The sequence below is a fragment of the Mesoplodon densirostris genome, chromosome 8, assembly GCF_025265405.1.
Source record: "Mesoplodon densirostris isolate mMesDen1 chromosome 8, mMesDen1 primary haplotype, whole genome shotgun sequence".
NCBI classification, from domain to species: domain Eukaryota; kingdom Metazoa; phylum Chordata; class Mammalia; order Artiodactyla; family Ziphiidae; genus Mesoplodon; species Mesoplodon densirostris.
This window is the reverse complement of record NC_082668.1, coordinates 7,247,440-7,262,009: the sequence shown is the minus strand read 5'-3', so window position 1 is coordinate 7,262,009 and position 14,570 is coordinate 7,247,440. Positions and strand designations below refer to the sequence as shown.

Genomic DNA, 14,570 nt, shown 5'->3' with positions numbered 1-14,570 from the left:
GGCAAGTTTAGGTGAAGAGGGAATTGGAAACCATGAGCCTCATAGACTCTCGGTCTCCTTTCCCCATTTAGAAGAAAACCCCGGCGCTTTGAGCTGTTCGGGTGAGAGACTCATGACTCAGTTCCTGCTCCCCGATGGTGGCTGTCATGTTGCTCTGGGCAGTGTGGCTTTTGGAGAGAGAAAACGAAACAACTTTCTCAAAGCCGTTCCGTCACAAGTGTCCAGGAGGGTTGACGGTTGAGCCATTGTTATGAAGCTCAGGAAGAGGGTGGCAGCTGTTATTGTTCTGAGTGGTCACCAAGTGAAGTAAAGATTCCGTCTGAGCCGCCGGGCGAAGGATGTGGCTCGAGAACACACTTCCTGACATTGCACAAGAGGGAGCAGAAGGGGCACAGGCGACAGAAGCCATGCACGGCCGGGGCCACCTCGCAGGACTCTGCGGCCATGCTTGAGGGCAGGGGGCCCAGCGGGCTCCACGGAGGCCAAGCGGTCCCTTTAGGCCATCGTTGCCACATTCTAGAAGCGTGCATTTTAATGTAATTTCATCTCATTTCATGTTAGTTTAACCTGCTGTGGAACAAGGACAGGTCTGTTTTCCAAGCTTTTGAATATCTCAAAACATTTTCCAGTTGCCTTCAGATGGAAAAGGAAATTTGATGGAGATGAAATTCTTGGGGACCGAATGTCCCCTCAAAATTCTATAGAGGTGGTGTTCTACTGCCTTCAGAAATTTATGAATTACAAATTGCCCCAGATACAAAATCCAAGGTCAAGCTGGTACCAGTCCCATTATAGGGAACCAGGTTTTTTTCTTTTTTTGCATTGAAGCTGGTGGGGATTCTTTACCACCCTTGTCATTTTCCTTTCATCAATAGTTCTGGGAATGTGTTCAACCTTTTCGCTTTGCAAACCTGAGTCTTTCTTTGGCTCAGAAGACTTTTCTCCTGTTTGGTCTTTTGAGTAAGTTTTGTGGGGGTTTTTGTTTTGTTTTGTTTTAATTAATTTATTTATTTGGCTGTGCCGGGTCTTAGCTGTGGCATGCGAGATCTTTAGTTGTGGTATGCGGGACATAGTTCCCTGACCAGGGATTGAACCTGGGCCCCCTGCATTGGGAGCACAGAGTCTTAACCACTGGACCACCAGGGAAGTCCCTTGAGCAAGTTTTTATTCCAGCTCTTCTGGTTTCTATTTGCCCTCTCTACCTCCACATGACTGTCTTTACTCTTTCCCCCTCCCCGCTGGCCACCTTGTCCTTGCTTCTCATGCTCCAAGACTTCTAGTCCACCTTGCCGCAGGACATGGGACCATTTCCTCTTTGTTGCCCAAAGCAGAGCCCACATGGGGACCAACACTAGCTGTGGTTGGTGGGTTTAGGTACAGGGATAATGTAATATAACGTAATTGATAGGAGTAGAATGCACTAGTAACCAATGAGATGTGAAGGGAAGTGTTCCACGGGGCTTCTGGTAAAGGTTTCTTTTGTCTTAGAAGGAGACACAAGGATGAAATGGTCCCTTTTCTACCTTTGGAAGCTGTCGTAGGATGTGATAGCTGGGGCTGCTGCTGCCATCGTGCAACCAAGAGGGGAGGTAGCTGGAAAGTGAGGCCAATATGCAGAGGACAGAGCAGAAAGATGAAATGAACCTGGGTCCTCAATGATGCCATTGAATTAACCAAGCAGAATTAACCAGCCTGGTCATTGTCTGGCCTCTAGACTTCCTGTTTGTGAGACAATTAATTCCTTTTTGTTCAAGTAGTTGAATTGGGGTTCTCTGTCACCTGCAGCAAAAAGTACCTTAATATGCAAACGCTTGGCCTATCTTAGGGGAATTTCAAAAGAGAAAAAGAAAAATTTTAACTGAACATCAAGTTTCACTGCACCAGAAGCTCATAATCCATGGTCTGACACTCATATTCCCGACTCTCCCCTCTCTTCAGCCATGGCCTGTGCGGTGTTGCCAGGACCACTCCAATCCCTCTCAGACACTTGCAATGACTTGTCTCCATGTCCCACATCCTAGGGGTCGATATCCCTTTCTCCAGCTCTAACCAGAAAAAGCATAAAAACCAATCAATATTTTAGCAACTACTTGCTTCTTGCAGAATGATTTAGCGTCTTCTCTCAACTTCGCTCTCAAGATCAGGTTCTGGGTCTAACCTTAATACATTAAGAGGCTACTTAAAGCTACCCAACAGGGGCTTCCCTGGTGGCGCAGTGGTTGGGAGTCCGCCTGCCGATGCAGGGGACACGGGTTCGTGCCCCGGTCCAGGAAGATCCCACATGCTGCGGAGCGGCTGGGCCCGTAAGCCATGGCCGCTGAACCTGCGCATCCGGAGCCTGTGCTCCACAACGGGAGAGGCCACAACAGTGAGAGGCCCGCGTAACGCAAAAAAAAAAAAAAAAAAAAAAAAAAAGCTACCCAACAGAAGAGAGTCTTTCCTCTAAGAAAATAATCCCAGGAATAAAGACGCAGACATAGAGAATGGACTTGAGGACACGGGGAGGGGGAAGGGTAAGCTGGGATGAAGTGAGAGAGAGGCATGGACTTATATACACTACCAAATGTAAAATAGAGAGCTAGTGGGAAGCAGCTGCATAGCACAAGGAGATCAGCTCGGTGCTTTGTGACCACCTAGAGGGGTGGGATAGGGAGGGTGGGAGGGAGATGCAAGAGGGAGGAGATATGGGGATATATGTATATGTATAGCTGATTCACTTTGTTATACAGCAGAAACTAACACACCATTGCAAAGCAATTATACTCCAACAAAGATGTTTAAAAAAAGAGAAGAAAAGAAAATAATCCCTAATTATTCCATAAAAATATCTACCTGCTTCCTGCTGCCCACCTACGGCTCCCAAACCCTTTATCTTCCTTTATCTTCTTCACAGCACTTGTAAGTACCTGACTTTATATACTTATTGATTGATTTTTGTATCGCCAGTCTTAGAACTGTTCCTGGCATATAGTGGGCACTCAGTAGATATTTACTGAATGAATTAACTCTGCTGCCACCATTAAGGATGTAGAACGGGGCTTCCCTGGTGGCGCAGTGGTTGAGAGTCCGCCTGCCGAAGCAGGGGACACAGGTTCATGCCCCGGTCTGGGAAGATCCCACATGCCGCAGAGCAGCTGGGCCCGTGAGCCATGGCTGCTGAGCCTGCACGTCCAGAGCCTGTGCTCCACAATGGGAGAAGCCACAACAGTGAGAGGCCCACGTACCACAAAAAAAAAAAAAAAAAAAAAAAAAGAATGTAGAACGACTATGTGCTTTCACTTAAAATTAGGACTTGATTTGCCCTTGCTGCTGTGATCATTCTTAACTGGGTCCACACTCTCCACCATATCTACTGACTTGGCACTTGTTTTTCATTCCTTGTCAATTGCCCTTGCATCCTGGGCAGGTTCTCTGTTCCACAGTCTTCGTTTTGCTGTCAACTCCCTCCAATGTGGATTTTAATGTCAGCACGGAGTTTTCCATGTTGGTGCAAGCCTGCATTATTGGCTGAGCTCCCTCTTTAACTGGTGCTGTTGTCTGTTCATCTTTCCCATTTTCTTCTTGTGGGTTTTCACTTCTGGGTCAGAAAGGCCTTGCCTTTTCACATCCATGTGATGATATCAGATGCTTCCCAGGATGTTTTACTAGTTCCTGCAGCAGAGGATCGAGAGAAGCCTTCCTCTGGGTCTTATTCTCTCCAGCCCCCTTTTCCTCATCTGAAATATGGGGATAATGACATTACTTATGTAGGGAGATTTCCAGGACCAGAGATGGTTTATGTGAAGCACGCAGTGCCAGACACGTGCATAACCCAATGAGTGATGGTTTTACGATAACTAGGAAGTGGGGAGAGAGGCACGGAGGCCAGTCAGCTAAGCAACACCCAGGCAAAGCTACGCAGGCAGAAGCCCAGGCCTGCGGACTGAGGACGCCAGGCTTGGGAGGGAGAAAGTGCTGAGACTTGGGGACACAAAAGATTCAGGAGTCCTGAGACTGGTGCATGATAGTCCAGGAGGACTTGGAAAGAAGAATGAGTGGCCAGGAATCCTGACGGGCCCCAGATCACGGCCCAGGAGTGGGGAGGGGACGGAGGTGCCAAGCTCGGGCCCCTCTGTCCTCTTTGTATGAGGACCCACTTGAGTCCTATGTCTGCTCTTTGGGCCAGTTGAAGAACTGGGGAAGACAGATGCAGGCGCTCAGGGCAGGGGCTGGTCCCTGGGGTCCCTCTGGGCAGCAGTGAGAGAGAACTTGAGGATACCAGAGGGGCCAGGGAAGGTCCTATAATGACCCTCCCAGGGGCTTACCTTATCTCTTTTCACCATTGTCCCCATTTATTGAGCCCTTCTTAGGAGCCAGGCACTTAATATACATTCTTTAATCCTGGGAGGGAGGTATTCTTAACACTACTCTCATTTTAAACACAAGGAAACTAAGGCTCAGGTGGGATAACACTGTTTGCTCGGTCCATACAACTGGTCAGTGACAGAACAGGGATATCACGTGACCCGCCATGCTGTGGCTTAAGGGCAAGGCCACCCTCCCCTCCTTGGCTTGGCTGTTAGTCATGTCATGGAGGAGTCCAGTGGGGCGTCCTGGCTGGAAGGTAAGTGCCAGATTAAATCTGATGCTGCCGTCATGTTCGGCTACTGGCCTTTGCTTTCCCAACCACTGACAGTTGGCCCCAGCTGTGGAACCAGCTGTGAGTTGTATAGCATTTGAGCCATTAACCTTCTTGAATGAGGCTCAAGATGACCCTCCTGTGAAGTTCAGTCCAGGCGGTGTTACAGCTGTACCTTCCGTCCATGTTCCAGAATGACTTAGCTGAGACGCCCCACATCCATTTATTCATCCTCACTCATTCAGCACATATTAGTTGGGCACAATCCCTGCCCTCACGGGACATTCAGTTTAGAGACCGATGGCGAGCAATTAGCAAGATGATCCCCTGAACCCCAGATCTAGAGCTTGAAGTACAGGTGTTTTAGGAATCTTCTACAGCAAAAAGAGTTCCCCTTCAAGAGGAGGAAATGAATGTCACAGCCAATCTCTCCAAAAAATCATCACCCTCTGTTCTATGCTCCCAAGCACTTCCCCTCTTCCTACTACCAAGCCCTTGCCATGTGGGGTGGTGCTCAGCCCTGTCTGTCTACCCCAGTGAACTGTGGGTGCCTCGGGAACAAGATGAGGGTCTCATTTGCCTCTGTGTCTGCCCTAGAGCCCAGCCCAGGGCAGCCTTCATGACCACTCATTAACTGAAAGGCCCAACTGGACTTGGCTTGAAAGTGGTTCTCCAATTTACCTCTCAGTACTCAAGAGACCTTTTGAGGTTAACCTTAACACCCCATGTTTTTAGCAGAGATGTACCCCATTTTGAGCAGCCCCAAGATAGAGCAATCCAAATTTCTCCACCCAACCCCGATATTGAATTAATTAGTAGGTCATCAGTTAGTCATTTTTTACAAAGAGATTTGCCATAAGAGGTTTAAGTAGGGAGTTCCCAAAACCCCTTCACTTCAGCTGCTTGTGACTGTCCAAGTCCAAAAACTCCAGGAGGCTGACAGCCATCAGAGTGTCTGCCTGTCTCTCCACCGTATTTATGCTCCCTCATGACGTGGGGGAAAATTTCTAAAGTCTTGAAGAAATGTGTTTTCCAAAATCCAATGTCTCTGGCAAATGTATACTCTTAAGACCCAAAGAAGAGGCCCTAACACTTCATACTGGGACAAGGAGAGGACACAGTGCCAGGCTTTAAAGAGGGAAACCAGACATTCAAACAAGTAGATTTTTAAAGGTCACTCAGATGTCTGCAAGAAACACATGGGCTACTTGGGAAACCAGACAATAGGATGGCTCTCTCTTCCTGGGAAGGCATTGAGGGGGTAGTTAATCCTGCCAATGCCAAGCTCCTCCCTGCCCCAGGATATTTGCACTTGCCCTGGCCTCTGCCTAGGACTCTGTCCCCCCTTATCACCACATAGCTGACTGCCCTGATGTTATTCCCAGGTCTCCCCATCTAAAGTTATGCCCTGCCCCCATGGTCATTCTCCATTATACTCCTGTTTTATTTTTCTTTATAGCCCTTATTGTCTGCAATGGTATTGGTTTCCTATTGCCACTGTAACAAATTACTACAAGTGTAGTGGTTTAAAAACAACACAGGGCTTCCCTGGTGGCGCAGTGGTTGAGAGTCCGCCTGCCGATGCAGGGGACGCGGGTTCGTGCCCCGGTCCGGGAAGATCCCACATGCCGTGGAGCGGCTGGGCCCGTGAGCCATGGCTTCTGAGCCTGCGCGTCTGGAGCCTGTGCTCCGCAACGGGAGAGGCCACAACAGTGAGAGGCCCGCGTACCACAAAACAAACAAACAAACAAAAAACAACACAGATTTATTTATTTATTTATTTATTTTTTTCTTTTTGCGGTATGCGGGCCTCTCACTGTTGTGGCCTCTCCCGTTGCGGAGCACAGGCTCCGGATGTGCAGGCCCAGCGGCCATGGCTCACGGGCCCAGCCGCTCCGCGGCATATGGGATCCTCCCAGACCGGGGCACGAACCCGTATCCCCTGCATCGGCAGGCGGACTCTTAACCACTGCGCCACCAGGGAGGCCCAACACAGATTTATTATCTTAGAATTCTGGGGGTTGGAAGTCTGAAGTGGGTCTCACTGGGCTAAAATCAAGGAGTTACCAGGGCTGTGATCCTTGGGTCCTAGCCCGTTTCTCCATCTTCAAAGCCAGAGATGGCCAGTCAGGCTTTGTCACAATACCACCTCTCTGGGTATGACTTACCAACCTCCCTCTTTCCTTTATGAGGACCCTTGGGATTCAATTGGGTCCACCTAAATAATTCAAGATAATCTTCCTATCTCAAGGACAGTACATTGGCAACCTTAATTCCCTCTGCATCTTAATTCCCCCACACCCCATAACAAAGCACCTTCACAGGTTCCAGGGATCGGGAAGTGGGTGTCTTTGAGGGGCTATTGTTCTGGCCACCACGGTGACTGTCTTTGTGACTTATTGGCCTACTCGTTTGTCATCTGTCTCCACCATGAGGATGGAAGATCCAGGGGAGCTAAGACTTCATCTGTCTTGCTCACCCCTGTGTCTGCAGCTCCTAGGAGAGCAGCTGGTACAGAGTCGGTGCTCGATTAGTATCTGCTAAACGTTTGAATGAGGTGTAAATTTATAATATGAGCTGGGAGGAATGGCTTTCATTTCTTCACCTGTAAAAGGAGGAGAGTGGACTAAAGACCTCCAAAGGCCTGCATGCTCTAGAATTCTATGATTCCTTCTATAGCAGTGACATCAACGGAGAGGAGGGGGAGTGATGGGGGGCAGCCGTTTCATAATCTGCTCTGTGGCAGGGGCGCAGTGGGTGCAACAGGATGGGTCTGGGATGAGGTAAAGGCGGCGGGGGAGTTTGGGGGTGGGCTGCAGGTTCATCAGGAGATGCTCCAGGCTTCATCTGCCCCGAGGCTGCTCTTCTGCTAGCTGACTCCCAGGCTAAGGACACAGAGCTTGTCTGCCAGCTGTCATTTCTGTCTCTCTCAGAGCACCTTGAGAGTTTCACAAAAAGAAAAGAAAAGCAAGCTGGAAAGAAGAGCATCTCAGGGATGTGTAATTAAGGCTAAAAATATCCCTCCTAAGCTCCCAGCAATGAGAAAATGGAGAATGCTCCCGTTCCCAGGACTGCTGGGACCATGAAGCCTTTTGAAAGATAATGATTAGTCCAGGTTTTTAGTATCGATGAGCTTGTACAAGTATAAATACTTGCTCTATCCAAGCAGTGCCAAGAGATGTGCGGTTCAATTCTTTCAGGGGAGGGGTTTAAACCAGGCAGCCTCTTTAAACCTAAAAAGGTCCCCTTTCAAGCTAAACAGGACCTTTGCTGGGGGTGAGAGAAAAGGGGAAATGGAAACAGTGAACAAGAAGAGCTTCCTTCATTGCATGTGTCAGAGGGAAATGGCTATTTTAAAGGCAAATTTTGCATACTGGAGGTGGAGGAGGACTTAGAAACTCTCCTTCTTTCCCCACCTCCCACCCCCTCCTCAATCTCGAGATGGACTGAGTGAAATCACGGAGCCCCAGGCCTGTGACAGTCTCTGGCCCCCAGATGGCCAGGGCCACCTCCCCCAGCACTCCCCATCCCCACACCACACCCAGCTCTCTGCACCCTTCAGCCCCATGCTTTGCACCTGAAAGGGTTTATTCCTGCTGGCATGGGTGAACAAATTTGGACCCCATGATGAAAATGGTTACACAGGAAGACGCAGAAAGATAAATCAAGTAGCGTGTCCTGAGAGAAATGGAGAAATAAGCAGATTTCCAATCTGAGTGCAGCACGAGGTCCTGTGGTTTACACGGCCCGGCTTGGACCACAAAATTACTCTCTGAGTTAAGTCTTCTTTTTACTGTATTAAGAAGGAAGGATTCCTGCAGATCAGTATTTGTTGTCTCTGCTTTTTCTCTTAGGAAAGTAGCAAGTAAGGGTGAGGAAGTTCAAACTGAAAATACAAAACAGAAATAAAATCCCCTGACCTTGAAACATGCCTTGCTTCTTGGGAAACTGTCACTGTATTATGTGTTTCTCTAAAATTTAACTTTCAAAACTGTAATATATTTGGTATCTTAAAAATAGTCTTAAGGACCTTATGTTAAGCACTTTGAGTACTCACTCAGGCTATCTTTAAATATCAACAGTCCTACAGTATTTGGGGGAGAAAAGATTTGCAAAAATTTGGCAATAACAGTATCATGCCTGGTCAGCTAGAGTGAACAGTGCACAATTTTAAGTGTGCTGTGATTTCCTTTAAAAGTGAAGGTAGTCAAAAGGTACAAACTTCCAGGCTTCCCTGGTGGCGCAGTTGTTGAGAGTCCGCCTGCCGAAGCAGGGGACGCGGGTTCGTGCCCAAGTCTGGGAAGATCCCACATGCCGCGGAGCGGCTGGGCCCGTGAGCCATGGCCGCTGAGCCTGCGTGTCCGGAGCCTTTGCTCCGCAACGGGAGAGGCCACAACAGGGAGAGGCCCACGTACTGCCAAAAAAAAAAAAAAAAAAAAAAAAAAAAGGTACAATCTTCCAGTTATAAGACAAAATAAGTCCTGAGGATGTAATGTACAGCCAGGCAACTATGGTTAATAACACTGTATTGTATATTTGAAAGTTGCTAAGAGAGTAGATCTTAAAAGTTCTCATCATAAGAAAAAAACCTGTAACTATGTGCAGTGATAGATGTTAACCAGACGTATTGTGGTAACCATTTTGTAATATGTACATCAAATCGTGTACACCTGAGGCTAATATAATGTTGTATGTCAATTATATCTCTTTTTTTAAATGTAAATAAAAGTTATTGGGAATCTTGCCTAAGAACAGATAGTGATAATAATAATAATAGCATCGTTGCTTGGAGTCCTTAATGCGTCCAGAATTCCCTCCTACTGCCAGTCTCATGGCGGCTTCAGGCCATACATCCTTTGGCTGATGAGTGTGTTCTCACTACTGACTCCTGGTGCCCCTCTCCTACCTCCGACCCTCTTAGCCCTGTGCCGTTCCCAGGGGTCTGAGAAACAGACGTTGTTCCCCCACCTGGTAGAGCCCAGGAGATTCTCTAGAGCTGGGCAATGCAGCCGCCACTGGCCGCATGTGGCAGTCGTGCACATGAAATGTGGTTAGTCCAGATTCAGATGGGCAAAGTGTAAAATACACCCCAGATTTCAAAGGCCTCTTTTTTAAAAAAGAAAAAAATTTAATATATCTCATAACTTGTTGTTTGTTGCCCATTGAAATCCTAATATTTGGGATGTATTGGGTTAAATAAAACCTAATCATCAAATTAGTTTCACCTGATTTTTTAAAAAATTCTTTTTAATGTGGCCACTAGAAAACTTGAAATCACATGTAAGGCTCACATTTTATTTCTGTTAGATAGCATTGCTCTAGAGCCTTGCTACTCGAAGTGTGGTCCACAGACCAACATCTGCAGCATCCTAGAGCGTGTTAGAAATGCAGAGAATCAGGCCCAGACCTACTGGTTCAGAATCAGCATTTAAACAAGATCCTCAGGTGATTCGTGTAGATGGATGTTAAATTCTGAACACCATGCGGAGGTGGGGGAAATGGCAGTAAGAGTCACACGGGATGGGCAGGAATGCACCTCGGGGCTAACGCCCTGGAGGGCAAATTGTCAATATCCATGAACATCTGTGGCACCTGGTCCCCATGAGGAATGACACCCACCCCCAGGAATGTGTCCAACAGGTCACATGGGCAAAGGTACATGTACAGGGACAGTCACGGCTGCCTCACGTCAAAATGGGGACCAAGAAGAGTCAGCAAGCCAGGTCAACGTGATGAGTCGGGAACGGTTACATGAAGTATAGTCTGACCAGTTTAAAAAGTTAGGGTAGGGCTTCCCTGGTGGCGCAGTGGCTGAGAGTCCGCCTGCCGATGCAGGGGACGTGGGTTCGGGCCCCGGTCCGGGAGGATCCCACATGCCGCGGAGCGGCTGGCCCCGTGAGCCATGGCCGCTGAGCCTGTGCGTCCGGAGCCTGTGCTCCGCAACGGGAGAGGCCGCAACAATGAGAGGCCCGCGTACCGCAAAAAAAAAAAAAAAAAAAAAAAAAAAAGTTAGGGTAGAGCTGTGTGTAATAGGTTGGAAATATCTCCAAAATTTAAAAGAAGGTGCCGGATGATATTAACGTATGAGAGTTTGGGGTTTTGTTTGCTGAGAGATAGAATATATACACAGTATTACACATATATCAGAGTTGACAGGAAAGATACCTGAGAAACTCTTAACAGTGGGGCAAGAGTAGGAGTTACCATTGTGGGTTACCAATGGCAGGAGGGCTTCGACTTTTCAATTTATACCTTTAGTACTGTTTTAATTCTTTTTAACCATAGCCAAGATATAACTTTTATAATAATACTTTATAAAAATGTTCACTTCTTGTCTTTATTTAAAATTTTTCTATTACAAGAAACAGGATTATCTCAGAAAATGTGGGGGTAATGTTGCTGTCGTATGGGGTCCCAAGTAGGAGTACCAGCAGAGAAAATTGGGGAAAAAAGTTTGAGATCAGACTGATACAAAGGGCTTGAGCACTGGGCTGGGAGTTTGGAGTCTGTTCTGTAGATGGCAGTGTGCCTTGGGAGGGTGGTTGTTGTTTGTTTTTGTTGTTTTTTGTACAAATTGAGGTGAAATTCACATAACACAAAATTAACCATTTTAACGTGAACAATTCTGTGGCACTCAGTACATTCACAATGTTTTGCAAAAAAAAATTTTTTTAAATTACCTTTTATTCCCTACACCCCTCAGGGAAAAGCATATGTGTTGAATTTAAACCACCCAAAGCAAAAACTGGGTGGTGGGGTAATTTTTTGGTTTTTTGAAAAATTTGTTGTCATTAGTACGTAAAGCTCTACTAGCGGTGGCCATGCTGTGTGAGCAGGGACAAAGCCCCCAAGGCAGGGCCCCCAAAGCCCCTTGCTTGTTCTCAGGCGGAAACTCTTCCGGGTCACCAGGTCAGGAGCAGGTGGAGAGACCCCAGCGTCAAGACCCTTGTCCGGGGGTGGCAGATCTGCTTACAACAGATGCTACTGTTTTCTTTCTTATTCTTATTCTTTTTTTTTTTCTTTTTGCTTTCTTTTTCAACCCAAGGGAAACATGAATATATTTTTTAAAAGCATTCAAACAACACAGAAGCACAGAGAGTAGAAAGTGAAAGTCTGCCGCCACCATCCCCACCCGCCTCTCTTCTCTGCAAGGGGAACCACTGCCAGATGTGGCACTTGCCATTTTGGGTGCATTTACATAGAAACGTGAGCCTGTACAAATATACAGGTTTTTTTTTTTTTTTAATAAATGGGATCATGTTTTCATATTGTTCTGCAATTCGCTTTCTTCCCTTAGCAATGTATCTTTGAGATCTAGCCAAGTTAGTTAATATACATTTGAGTTAGTGCTTTTCAACTGCCATGCAATATAGTTCATCCTCCTACTCTTAGACAATGTCCTTTTTTTTTGGTTATTACTACAAAAAACAATACTGCAATAAGCAGTAGGTTGGTCTGTGCTGTGCACATGTACAAGCTCTCTTCAGGATGAGATATTACTAGGTTGAGGGAATGCATGTTTTTATTGTATTGATAGATACAGCCAAAGCACCTTGCAAAAGCCTCTACCAATGAGCCATCTCCCACCTGATGCCACTTTGCACCCAGCATGTCCCCACGTCTTCTCAATACTGGACATTACCAGTGTCTGTTATTGTCATCAAATGGTGGATTAAAATATGCAATCTCAATATTTTATTTTGCATTTTCTTCTTTAGAAATGAGGATAAGAATATTTTTATATAGGCGTTGGCTATTTGTATTTCTTTTCCTGTGAACTGGCTATTTATATTCTTTGTCAGTTTTTTCCTTTTTAAAAATCTTTCTGATTATAAAAAGCTCTTCATATGCTTTTTATATTAATTTTGTGTTAGTTCTAATGTAAATATTTTCTCCCAGCCTGTCATTTTTTTAAAACCTTGTTTATGGTTCGTTTGTCATGTGGAGGTTTACAACTTTTTGTAGTCACGTGTTTTCATTTATGGATTCTGGGTTTTGTGAATCACTTATCTCAATATTACTTATCCAGGGAAAATATTATTTTCTCCTAACACTTTTATAATAAGCTTTTATGTGTAGCTCTTTATTTTTGCATTTGGTACAAAATAGAGAATATAACCCCATCCTCTGAATGGATAGACACACCATATATTAAACAATCCATCCTTTTTCCATTGATTCACAATGCCATCTTATCACATGCTAAATTCATGTAGTCCTAATGTAGGGAATCTTCCTTCTGTTCCTCTGACTGGAGGAATCTATTCTTGCCCCTGTTCCGTAATGTTTTTGTTGTTGTGGCTTTATTGTGTATATCCGGTAGGCTGAGTTCTATTTATTGTTCCTCTCTTTATTCTTTGATGGCTTCCATGCATTTTCTTTTCCAGGTGAGTTTTACAATCAGCTTGTTAAGTGCCCTAAAAAAATCCAGTTGGAATTTTTATATAATTACATTGAATTCATAGATTAATTATCCTTATACAATCCTTATACAATCGTGTCCTTGTACAATCGTGTCCTATCAGAGAACATGGCATCTCTTTCCATTTATTCAGATTTTCTTTTTAACTCTCATGTGCTGTCTTTTACATTTTCTCCATATAGTTCTTATATCTTCATTGTTACTGGGTGTGGTGTAGTTTTAGTTACCTTGGCAAACAGAACCTGTTTTTTCCGTGACATTTTCTGACTGGGTTTTGTTGGTGTCTATGTTATGGTTTTTGTAGGGTGATCTTACCTATCTGCCTTTTTTTTTTTTTTTTAAGATGTGGGGGATAGGAGTTTATTAATTAATTTATTTATTTTTGCTGTGTTGGGTCTTCGTTTCTGTGCGAGGGCTTTCTCTAGTTGCAGCAAGTGGGGGCCACTCTTCATCGTGGTGTGCGGACCTCTCACTATCACGGCCTCTCTTGTTGCGGAGCACACGCTCCAGACACGCAGGCTCAGTAGTTGTGGCTCACGGGCCTAGTTGCTCCGTGGCACGTGGGATCCTCCCAGACCAGGGCTCGAACCCATGTCCCCTGCATTAGCAGGCAGATTCTCAACCACTGCGCCACCAGGGAAGCCCCTTACCTATCTTTCTGAATTATGAGTTTTAATCATTTTTTGAACGTATTCTTTTGGCTTCTCTAGGTACGTGATCTTGTTGTCTGCAGATAATGATAAACTTGTCCCTTCTTTTCAATACAAATAATCTGAGGGGAAGGAATTTGCTTTGGCTTGTTTCATGCTGGCTGGGACCCGCAGTGATGCAGATTAGCGGCAATAGCAGTCACTGTTGTCTTGCTCCCGATTTCTGAGGATGTTTCTGCTCTGGAAGGAGGATGCATAACAAAGACAAGGAAATAAAAATTTCAATTAAAGGGGAAAAAAGGAGAAAAATGGCAGTGCCAAGAGGAAGGCACCAACCAAACGATTCCCAAACTGGAATGGCAGAGTGGATGGGACGCTGAGAAGTATAGCCAGGTTGTCAGTGCCCAGCAGGGCCTTGTCTCTGACCCAGCCCCTTGCTCCAGATCACTGAGCTCTGCTTTGACCTGGTTCTGTCTGTCACCCAGCATATTTGAGATGCCTCCTAGCTTGGTGATAGCCACACTTTGGTAAGTCCACCTCCTGGATCCTAATCAGAATCACTGATGTAAATGAGAGGGAGACCCCAATAGCAGCTGAAACCTGTGTCCAGGCTGACATTGGCATCGTCTCACCCTAGCCAATATTCCTCCATGTGGTTCTCAACAAAAGATCACGGATGAAGATCACAAAGTGCTTTATTGAAATCTATATAGATTATACCGGAGATCACAGACCGGTAGCCCCTGCGTTGGATTTAGTGTTCTGCTTGCCTGATATACGTTTTTTAAAATTATGAACCAGTTAAAAGCATTTTAAAAATTTCCGAGATTTTGGGAATTCCCTGGCAGTCCAGTGGTTAGGACTTGACGCTTTCACTGCC

General features: G+C 45.8%; 1 protein-coding gene and 1 non-coding gene across 2 annotated transcripts in view; one reads left to right on the top strand and one right to left on the bottom strand.

Annotated features, from left to right (window-relative positions):
- INPP5D (inositol polyphosphate-5-phosphatase D) overlaps positions 1-14,570 on the top strand; it is a 134,934-nt gene that overhangs the window by 26,588 nt on the left and 93,776 nt on the right. The window lies entirely within an intron of this gene.
- On the bottom strand, positions 1,074-1,146 carry TRNAG-CCC (transfer RNA glycine (anticodon CCC)). The gene has a single exon. It is a non-coding gene; the product is annotated as a tRNA-Gly (tRNA).